At 38.8% G+C, this 11674-nt stretch overlaps 1 protein-coding gene and 1 long non-coding RNA gene across 3 annotated transcripts in view; both read left to right on the top strand.

Moving 5' to 3' along the window:
* LOC146526118 (uncharacterized) overlaps positions 1-11470 on the top strand; it is a 32084-nt gene extending 20614 nt beyond the window's left edge. The window contains exons 2-3 of the long non-coding RNA XR_014869921.1: positions 45-9039; positions 10021-11470. This is a non-coding gene — a long non-coding RNA (uncharacterized LOC146526118). The remainder of the gene's footprint in view (positions 1-44; positions 9040-10020) is intronic.
* ntrk3b (neurotrophic tyrosine kinase, receptor, type 3b) overlaps positions 1-11674 on the top strand; it is a 246509-nt gene that overhangs the window by 21281 nt on the left and 213554 nt on the right. The window lies entirely within an intron of this gene.

Here is an 11674-nt window from a genome sequence, read left to right as displayed (position 1 = left end):
CGCGATCTGCCTTATTACAAAACCTGCCATTACTGTGCGTTTAGGTGACCATGATGAGAGAGACAGACAGAGTCTGGCTCAGATGCTGGCAGTTCTCGCTGCAGTCTACCGGTAGCGTCTCCTTTCAGGCCGGGATAGACGAATGTCACCGAGCAGTGACTCAGTTTGTGGTCAAAGGCTTGAACCCATTTGCCACAGCAGATGCCCCCGATTTTTGGTAAGTGAATGTGTTTAATTGAAGGCAGGGACATTACTGGATATTCTTGTGTAATTGCTACAGAATAATTGATGTTATACTTTGTTATTGCTACAAAAGAATATTTATTTTATTATTTTACATTTACAATTTTTTTTTCCTGGGGACCCTGTGACGCCCCATCGAAGAGCCGTAGGCTGTGGATCTCTCAAGATGTCACGGTTGGGTTTGTAAGGCCATGTTACTCCTAAATTTCTATCTTGTTCGAAGAGAAGATATAAAACAAAGTTCTAAGCAAATCGACTTTAGTGTTCTCCTTTTTTAAAAAAGAATCGATAAAGAATCGAATCGTTAAACAGAATCGAAAATGGAATCGGAATCGTGAAAATGCTATCAATACCCATCCCTACTGCTATTTCATTCTTTGTGCATTGAACAATTAAAGAAGGATTATTTTTCAAATCACAAATGTAACAGCCAATCACGAACAGAACGACATCAGCAATAGATGGTCACCGACTAAAGATAATAAGAACTGCAAGATAAAGAAAGGAAAATGAACAGAGAAGCGAAAGGATATTTATACTGTAAACTATAAACTGGAAGATAGAGAGAGGCTTTGATGGAGTGCAGTGAAGTGTGTCTCAACTCAAATTATAGTTTTTTTTCCCCCAGCTGATGGGGACTGCCTGGATAATGCAGGTGAGACTCTGTTCATAGCTTTCAAGTCCCTAAATGCCCAGAATTTACCAAAATGGGGCTTTTGCATTTAAGAACTAATGACTTGAGTTGTAGAATGTTGAAGAATACTTTAATTTTAGCTGTGCAGCAAAGCTTTAAGGAACAGATAATGGTAATGGCTTGAATGCATTTGGGAATTTGATTTTCTCTCCAATCTGACTGTGATTTCTTTGTGAACAATACAAAAAAAGTCTGCAAATCTAGGTATTAGATATTGCTTATGAATGACATACTATGCTGTGTAGAAGCGAATGGATATCACAAGAGTGAAAGACAGACACATTTAACCCAGTTAATTTCTCTGTTTCATAATTATCATAATGGTCGCACCTTTGTCACGTAATGTCGTTATAGAGATTCTTATCAGATCCTATTTAAGCTAATTATCCTATTTATAACCACACAATTAAGTACATCCTTGAGACTCACTTTCACAACTGCAAACTGATCTCAACTTTCGATGGAGAATGTAGACATTGGGTCAGTTAGTTAGTAGCCGTTAATATGACATATTCATAGATGCATTTTATTTGCATAGACAGGAATCAGAGACAGATCATTCAGGCTACTTTAAACGAATAATTGTGATGTCAAGTCATTGCAGAGCAGGCTTTTTCAAGTCTAGCTCGAATTGGAGAGGATCATAAAGTTCCCTCAAAAGTTATCTCAACATGTTGGCAGGTGTCTGGAGTAAGCAGAGACTTCACTCCTCCATCGACAAGCTTTACTCATATTTCAATCCATTTCTAAATTTCAAACCTCTCCCCTCCACAATGACACCAAGCCTTTTTTTTTTCTGAATTGCTTTAAGACGAGGATGAACTCTGAGCTCAGCTAGTCAAATCAATCTAGTCACGGTGGAGAAATGGAGCGGTTCATTACTGGAAGGGCTGAGGAGCTCTCCACTCAGCTCTCTAATATCGCTGTGATCCTCTTCTCTTTTCTTACCTAATTGAATTCTCCAGGAGAGATGCCCCTCAGCTGCAGATTTATCATATCCTGAAATTGGAAGAGTCTAGCTCCATGAAGGACGTGTGCAGAACATTTAATCCACTCCTCGTGCTGTAAGCCCAGCACCATCAGCTCTACGCCAGGGCTAGAGTTATCCCACAGTGGACCAACGGCCTTCAGAGAGGTGTCTGTATTCATCGTTGCCTGAGGTGAACGGGAGCAGCAACAGGAGGTGCACACAGCTGATATCAAATATGCTGCCTATCATGTACAGTGTGACCAGCATTCTGAACAGATGGCATCATAATCTATAATCAAAGCCCCTTAAATGCAGCTCAGCACACAATATGTCTGCACTCACTTTCTCTCCACCTCTAAATTTTCCTTCCCTGTAATGTTGCGTCTTTCCTTTGCCTTCCTTTGCTTTCGTCTCCATATTGTAGTAATGAATGGGTTTGACATCGAAGATAAGATAACCGGGAGAATTGTTTTTCAAAGCCACTTCATCAGAAAGGTTGTTGAAAGTAGGACAGGGTGTCTTGTTAACATGAAGATGGAGTGCAGATAAGTAGGTGAATTATAAAGAGGAGACAGTTGTAGAGGGCAGAAATCTACAGGGTGGAATTTAAAATGTTTAGCTTTATGTTACAGTGGCAGGATCACATGTCTGTTTATTTTTCTTTATGAGACTGAAATCGTGCCCTGCCCTGTCTTTTTTGATCCCAGTTCTTACTCCTCTATCTGTATCTTTTCCTTCCTTATCTTTTTAAAAGCTTATTAAGTTCTTCATTTTGTACTAACCTGGTCTATAGTCTTTAATCTGTTCTGTATCCAGTATACTTTCCTATCCCATCTTTGAGTCGGAATCTCAATCTCCCTTTTCTTCCCTTTTACCTGGATTTCCAGTTTCTCCAGCTCATTTTACAACAACAAAACAATCGTGTCGAACTCAAGGCACCGGAGCTTTAGCACATGTGAGTCACATCCAAGCCTTTTTTCAGGATCGTTTTCAGCGCCAGAGATAATTAAACTTTTTCATCAATGCTAAAAATCTTAGTGGTCTTGCTTTTTCAAACAGAAAATTGATCGGGAATCAATAAGGGAATCAATAAAGACACTGACCTATAAGTAGAATAGATAATTGGTAGTTACCAGGGTGTTATCAATATCAGTCCTTAATCATCGGGATTAGATCTCATTATCTTTTTCTGTCTTTAAATTCTATCAAATTTCTTACTCTATATTATTATCTAGCCTGTAACATTTTTTTATCTTAACAATATCATCTACTCTGTATCAAATCCTATGTTATAGTCTTATCTTTTATGGGATCATATACTTTTCTACGACATTCTATTTTCTGTTGAAATATCATGTCGTATCCCACACAGTATTTTGTCCTCCCCTTTCTGTGCCTGTTTCCTATATCATGATCTATATTTTACTTTAACCAGCATACTGATAATGAATAAAGTATGTTTTTCTTACCTTTTATCTATCTTATTTTGTCTTGTATTCTTACATCTCTCCTATCAGCTTACATCTTATCTACATTACTATTTTCTCGTCCCTTCTGTGTCCTATCCTACTGTGCTTTTCCATATGTACTAGGTCCGATCTGTTATCATTTTGCATATATTTTGTACTTACCTACCTTTTTACTATCCGTATTATTTCTCATCATGGCATAGCTTTTCACATTTTATCTTGTCTTTATAATCCAAACTCGTAAACATGTATGGCCTCTTCTTTCATTTTATCCTACTAGCCTAGTGTAGCCTAGTGTAGCCTAGCCCTATCTGACCTGCTGTCCTGTCCTTTGTTTTATTCCTATTTGCATGTATTCCATTATCCTATATCCTATTGTTTTGCATCCTATTCCATTAAATCCTGCCTTGCTCTTTTGTATTTTTTCTAAATTATAATCTGTCCTATTTTGATATATTCTGTACTGTATCCTTTATTTCTAATTACATATATTCTGTCCTGTTTTATCCTGCCTGTACCTGCTTTTCTTGTGTGCAATTATTCCATAGGAACTTGTGTATTATATATATATTAGTCTCCCACAGTCAGACGATTTAAGATTTTATCTAAGGCTGCAGATGGCAATTTTAAATACAACCTAATAAATCTCCTTCCTATAATTATGCCTGTGCATCCAGATGGGATGTTCTTTAAGCAAACTGCATGTCTCTCTGCTAAAGGTCTGCCACATTTGCATGCAGTATGGGCTTTCTGGATAAAATCCAGCACTATACAATCACTTATTTGATTAAACATTATCGTAATCAGCAGGACATTGGGGTGCTGAGAAACGCTGAACTATATCTGCTGACAACAGCAAGTCTTATATATCATGCAAAGGTTGCGCTGTGGTCATGAACGGAAAGACTGGCCTCCACGATCTAGTTTTATATCCACAGTAGGCTTGAACTGTGTAAAACATACCTGTGATTAGAGCCAGTGTGATTGGTTTTGTAGGTTTAAAGAGATTTCCTGTCTCTATTTAAATTTTAAATGCTCTCTTCTCTTTTAATGTTTTGTTGATTTATTTATGCGCAGCATTTTTTCAAGCTTCCCTTTCCTGTCTTACACATGCAATCCTTAAAAAGAAAAAAAGAAAAGCGCTTTGGATTTGTCTCATCTGTTATTCTCCTTGTTCACACCGGTAACAGACGGTCTCTGTGATCGATCACATTATTTTATTTTGACTCAAGTGTTTCAGAAACTCTGCTGTGGAATTTCCTCAATCAGTTCTGAAATTGGATTTCTACTGAAGGAAAACTGAATAGCAGCAGGAATTATTTCGTATTCTTTTACCTGGAAAAGCTGTTAACTTAAAGATCAATGTTTTTATATTAAGAATGGCTTTTAGAAAATGGGCCTTGATTGTGACGAGCATGAATCAAATTACCATCCAACATTGCAGTTCCCTTCAAGGTTAGAGAGCATGATACCATTTTTTAGCTGTTATTATCTTTTTCTCCATTTATGTTGTGATTCACTGTGACTTTTAGGACCACTGAAATGAAGGCCCAAGCTGAAACATGTTGATATAGCCAAAATGTCGTAGACATTTCTAAGTACCACACGCGCTGCTAGCGCTTTGACCTTTTAAGACTTTTTCCTCTCCTCGAAGCACCTTGAGGTAGCTTTAAAGTTGTGTCAAAAAACACTCTTTTTCCTTAACAATGTTTTGATTAATTCTCACCATTCTCACCACTTTTATTGTTGGAAATAAAACCTGCAGTGCTGGGTGGCTAAACTGCAAAAAGGCAGAGTTTAACTGTTATGAGTGAGATTTGATACGAGCTTTTGGAAACACCAAACAGAACTTAATGGGGGTTAAATGGAAAAATTTTTAGCAGGGTGCCTCAAATAGGATGCTGCAACACATTTTTTCTGTAGTTTTTGGAATACTTGTTTGTGTTGCTGGACAGTAATTTCTCTTTTTTTTCATTCAGATGAATATGATTCAGTTTATGCATCAAAAAAGTACTTAATTACATTTGAGAAATGAAACTACCCAGTCTGGCTGTAACATAGCTGAGATACATCTAGATAAAGATCATAGTTTGGGTTAAACGGCTGTCAGTTTTTCACATTTTCACGTTTTGATGAATCCCTCTGAGGAGTCTCGTTCTCTACACTGGTTTCAAAGATCAAGTCTTTTCTTTGCCCTACTTCTAAGCACTTTGCAACTTGTTCTCTAATGTGTGCCTTTTTATTTTTGTGTATATGCCTCTTGATTGTATATATTTCTCCTGTATGCTATTTATTTATTATTCCTGCTTTCTAGTATTTATATTTTATTCCAGCACAATTGGTGTGGCGCACCCACAATTTTCTTGTACATGTACAATGAACATAAAGTGCTATTCTATTCTATTCTATTCTATGTGTTGTTTCTAACAAAAAAATTAGAAATGAACAATTCATGTCTATGAAAATGAAGAAATTAAATTCATTTTTGTTTGCCTTGACCGGACTGGAGTCCCGGTTTCTACTAGTGCTCCTCTCTAAAAAGTGTTAAATTGTCAGTGTTTTGTTTGCACTTTGTTCTGCTGCTGCTAAGTGACCCAAAAGTCTGTGCTTATTGCTATGAAAACAAAGCAGTCTGACTTCTCTAAATGATTTTAGGATTATTTGAATGGTGCACTGAAAGGGCACTGCGGCACTTTGAAAATGGTCTGTGTTTTAGAATGAAGGAATTTAATGGTGAAATAACTGTGACTTGACAGTGTTAATGTACTCTGCTTATTAACCCGCACAGATGGAGGTATACAGTGTTGAATGTGACATTCGTTGATGTGCAGATCCATTGCCTTCTGAGCTACTGCTGAGTAACTCCAGTATGGAGCCGAATCCGGAGAGGATCATAGCCTGATGACACTTGGCAAAATGGCATGCTAATTATAGTCATTTTCATTTTGGGCCGAAATGCTTGAGCTTAGTCATGTGCGAAGCGTTGATACCTCTCAGAGCACGGACCAATGCTCCCACGACGTTTAGCCCTGCCAAATCTCTGCTGCAGATTGGCTGAGCCTGTAGCGAGCAGTGACACTCAGAGGCTTAGGTAGCTTCCATCCAGGGCCGGATGGGCAAACTGGTGACACGGAACAGTCTGGGGGCAGCCTTGGGACAGCATCCTGGCTGGGACTATTAGCAATGTTAAAATACTCTGAGCTGATGGCCCTGGCATGGCATCAGAACAGCACAGCCCTCACCCTCACCCAGAGAAAAAGCAACAGAAACAGTTATTTTCACTCAACATAGAGGTGTACTTTTAGAAAGGTGTACTTTAAGTGGAAATAATTCAGTCTCCAGAGCAAATTACTAATGACCATGGTTTCACAAATCATTGTTTTTACATAAGAGTCAAGGTACTATACTTTGGACGAATGAATCTCTCAATAAATTCCTAATGTATAATAGGCTGCAACAAAAGCCCAAGGCTGGAGTTGTACTTGTAATATGCAAAAACCCTTAAACAAATAGAACAGTCAAACATTGTAACTGTGATTTGGGGTATATCCATATGGCTTAGCATATTGAATTAACGATCGGAGAGATTAATAGTCTAAAAATATTATTTCTTTAATTTTCTGTCTGATTCAAGAAATATTTATTTGTGCAGCACTTTGCATAGTCAGTGGTTACAAAGGGCTTTACAAAAATGAGTATCAGACAAAAATAGATTAAGAGTAAGAGAGAACATGTGTCTTAGGACTTACATGGTGACCCCAAGACTGCAAAACGATTAACTCTAAATGATAGAAGTTTTAATTTGAAGACTGTGCACATATACATAGATGCACACAAACTCAAACACACACAGTATGCAGTGGGAGAGGTAAAGGAGACTGTCTAGGCCCGATTACTATGATCGATATGCAGCATCAAACCATTGTTAGTGTCCTTTTTAAAAAGCACTGTAGTTTTGTAGCCTAAATAATCGGCAGGTCCATGGAGACGAGCACTTAGTAGAGGCAACTGTTTGGCTGATAGGACCATAGTTCAGGCCGATCCTTTCCCCTGAGGAGCACTCCCCGGGAAACCACTGATAACAATCAATTGAAATTTCATCCTTGTTTTTTTTTTTTTTTTTTCTTCACTGTGTTTCGTTTTACTTTTTATTGAACCAAAGTCCCTTTGTGAGACCCCTCTCAATCGCTCTCTCCCTCCAGTTGTCTTGTCCAATGGATTTTCAGATGCAGTTTCTGGGAAAATCAGGCTTTATCTTTAGTGCTGAATCCATCGTTTCTATGCAGGGGGAATCATTTTTAATATAACCGTAATTTGGTCAATTTTGCCTGTCACTTTTATATCGGTATCATATTCTCGAGCTCACACTCTCTGCAGTTAATGTAATTGAGACAAATTGTCACAATTTGCGAGCGTTTTTATATTTTTTCCAGTAAAAACTGTGGTGGGGAAAAGTACGAGAGCCCTTGTTTTTACGACGTTTCAGTCTGTCATATGCACACTGAATCATTTTTGTTTCAATTTTAACATTTATTTTACAAATATTGTAACGTTAATAATTAATGTGATGGTTTAGTGGATAACAGTGTTGCTTCACAACAAGAATGTCTTGGGTTTGGGTCCACTGAGGTCTTTTTATAGTTTCCCCATGCCTCTCTGGGTTTTCCCCCACAGTCCAAAGACATACATAGGGTTAGGCTAAGTGGCAATTCTTAATTAACCATGGGTGTGAATGCAAGCATGACTTTTCATCTGTCTGTCTGTGTTAGCCTTGTGATAGATTGGTGACCTGTCCAGTGCGTACCCCGCCTCTCATTCTATGACAGCTGGTCTAAGCTCCAGAACCCCCACAACGCTCACTTGGATGAGCAGAAGAAAATGATGAATGGAATAACATTTATTAATGGATGGCTCCCTGTGCATGAATGCTCATTTCATTTCGTATGACTACCACAGAGATGAAATGAGTGGGGGAACATCAGGTTGTGCATTTCAAACCAATCTGTAATTATTCCCTAGCGCTAACCACCTAGCGTTTTTTATTTAACAGGTAGATTGGTGCATATACCGAACTAAGCAACACGCAAAAGTCAAACTCCACATGAATGTTCAGTTTACACGAACGGTGTCATGGTTAAAAGCTCAATAAATAACACCTTTGAGATCCTCCCTGCCTTATTATGCAGACATTTGTTGCTACTTTTAGCTCATGTATCACAAGGCTCTGGTAAGAACTGATTTTGGTTACTCACAAGTGTCAGTATAAAAGTCTGACTGTGTGTTTCAGGTGGAATGATTGATGGGTATGTCAAAGATAACAGCTGCATATGTTGAGTACTCGGGTGTCAAAAACGTCCAAGGGTTTAAAAAAGATTTTCTACTGCAAATTTTCATCAATTTAATCTTTGCTCTTATAAAATTCCCATAGATTTTCAGCTCAAGAACTGTACATTCACTAGACTTTTATATTATTTGTTCTCATAATAAAAGGTCAGAATTCCTTTAACTGAACTGGTAGCGACCTTGATTTTTCGTGCTGCCTGTCGGGGTGTTAAAAATGAGAATGTAATCATGGCTTAAAGTAGCCATGTTTATTTAAAGCTTGTGAAGTTGTGAAATCCTCAAGTATTTACTCCATTTTTCATTTCACCATAGTATCACAGGTGACCAGTGTTGGGGAGTAACGGAATACATGTACCGCCGTTACGTATTTAAAATACAAAATATGAGTAACTGTATTCCGTTACAGTTACCGTTTAAAAAGGTGGTATTTAGAATACATTTACTTTGTTGAAATAAATGGATTACACGGCGGTACTTCCCTGTTTCATATTGTCGCGGGTCAGGACTGTTTGGGTTTTATTTGACAGCTACGTTCTGTTGTTCCAGGCGGCAGCGTTACGGTTGCCATGGTTACAGGGTGACGCTCTCTCTCTGCGTGTTTCCTGGGTGAGAGAGGCCTTTTTGTTGTTGTGCTAAGCTAATAGGCAGAATGCTACAGTGAAAAACCGCCCTGGCCAGTAAAGAAACCGGCCTTGACCAGTGAAGACTCCACATTCTAAAGAATGTAGCATCATGGGCAGTGTAGTCCGTGTTGCAGGGAGAATGGACTGCCATACCCGTTATGTGTCTGTGAGCGCGAGGAGGGAGAAAAAGGAAAGGTACGAGCTGTCATCGATTAAAAACGGGAGCTGGAAGCATGTAAATATAATAATAACCACTGCAGCCAAGAAGAGTGCCTGACAAGCCCAGTTGTAAGTAAGCTATTAAGACTCGACTGTACACCGTGTTCGTGTTTTCCTCCAAAAACAATATGTTCCGTCTCTCGCTAGCAAGGTTGACACAGACAACAAAGTAAAGCTATTTTTTCGGCTAAGAGCCCAACACAGAACCCACTGTATTAGTCAGAGGTCCTTTTACTACGGTTCGGAGCCGCGGACCTTCAGTAACAGTAATAAATCACAGCAATAGTACATTCACGTAGTTGTAAACAGCATGATAATATATTAAGTAATCCAAAGTATTCAGAATACGTTACTCTCATTGAGTAACGTAACGGAATACGTTACAGAATACATTTTGGGGCATGTATTCTGTATTCTGTAATGGAATACATTTTAAAAGTAACCTTCCCAACACTGCAGGTGACTGAAAGTTTTTTGTGCTTTTATTCTATGTCGACTATGTAGACTCTTTCTCTCTGGTGATGCTAATACTGTATTGCTGAAGTTGTTTCCCTGCCCGGTGTGAGTCCAAACTGCAGTCTGGCTAATCCTGATCCCAGAAAGAACAAATAGTGCTGGATGACAGATACCTGCTGGTGTGCCTTTTAATATATTGCTTTTGGTGGCTAGTTTTTCATTCACTGTAAACTGACAACAAACATTATTTATGTGCTTTTGATTCTGACTAAAGATAACAATGTCCACATTAGATCGTCAGTAAGAAATTTTATTAAATATTAATGTTTTGAGCCATATAATAACCAATCAAGCTTTTATTTTAGAACCCAAGCTTCACCATTTACATCCAAATATGTTCACTCTGGCGCCAGAAAACCACACGGCTACAACCCTAAAACCAGACTCGAGGCTTCAGAACCTATAGGTGACATCATTTAGGGATCAGTCTGGCGTGTAATAAATTGTATTGGCATGAAAAGCACGCTGAAAGTGTTTTGATAATTAAATTTCTTTAGTTATTATAAAAATCATCATTTCATAAGAGCCCTTTGGTGTATTTTAGTATTTTTCAATCAGCAAACACCCCCAGAGCTTTTTCCCTGATCTTCACTGACCCTAGAACTGACTCTGACTCCGTGAACATGAAACAACAACGCTCTCTGGAGAAACAAAGGTGGAAAAAGTACACTGTATGCTCCAGTTGGCTTTGCCGATTAATATTGTTGTTGGAGGCCATTTTATAATTCAGACTCCGACCAACAGATGGAAGGTGGATGCAATTTCATAGGCTCATACATTAGGAGGGAAGCCGGTGCATCTGTCTGCCTGTGCATGTGATTGCATTTGCATAGAGTTAACAGGCGTGGGTTTGTCTCAGCGAGCGAAACTGGAGAGATTGTAATACTTGATTCCCATTTACAAGCCTTGAATGCCAAATGTCCCTCATGATTGGTTTGGGGAATGACTTGTTCCTAGCGCCCCCCCCCCCCCCCCTCCACTTGCAGTAAATGTTGAGGGAAATAGCTTCTTTCTTCTGTTTTTCATCACCACTACTTCCTCCGCATCCTTTTCATGTGTCTCTTGCCTTTACAATGCAGCAACAGTTATGAGTCAGGCATAAAAAAATAATAAATAAACATAAACATAAAAAAAAATGTTATCTGATTGATGTTAGGCGAGTGCTTTAATCTAGAGGAGTGCTACTTCACCACTGCATCACCTCGCTGAAGTGTTTGGGCTGTAGAAGAGTGCCTCTTTGCCTCTATGAAAACAGAGAGGGAGGCTGAATGTAGATCAATACCAGAGGAACACACCAGAGACATTCTATTTTATTAAACGTTTTCCCATTAAGGCTGTGGCGCGAGCATTGTAGATCATCCCGACGAAGTTGTAAATCACAGACAGACAGCAGTATTGGGATATAGAGTATGTTTGGGGAGTGTGATTGTGTGTACATGTCCATTTACGTTTATTCCTGCGTTGGGTGAGTGCTGAGTGTTTGTATATGTGTGCATGAGGGTGGGAATGCATGTCTGTGTCTGTGTGTGCCTGTTTGTCTGTGTCTATATGTCAGGTCGGGTCTTAGACTTCACCTCTCTGGGAACTCCAAGGCCCT

The sequence above is a fragment of the Neolamprologus multifasciatus genome, chromosome 1 (genome assembly GCF_963576455.1).
Source record: "Neolamprologus multifasciatus chromosome 1, fNeoMul1.2, whole genome shotgun sequence".
Classification (NCBI taxonomy): Eukaryota; Metazoa; Chordata; class Actinopteri; order Cichliformes; family Cichlidae; genus Neolamprologus; species Neolamprologus multifasciatus.
The sequence above is the reverse complement of the archived record's forward strand: the minus strand, read 5'-3'. Positions and strand labels throughout refer to the sequence as shown.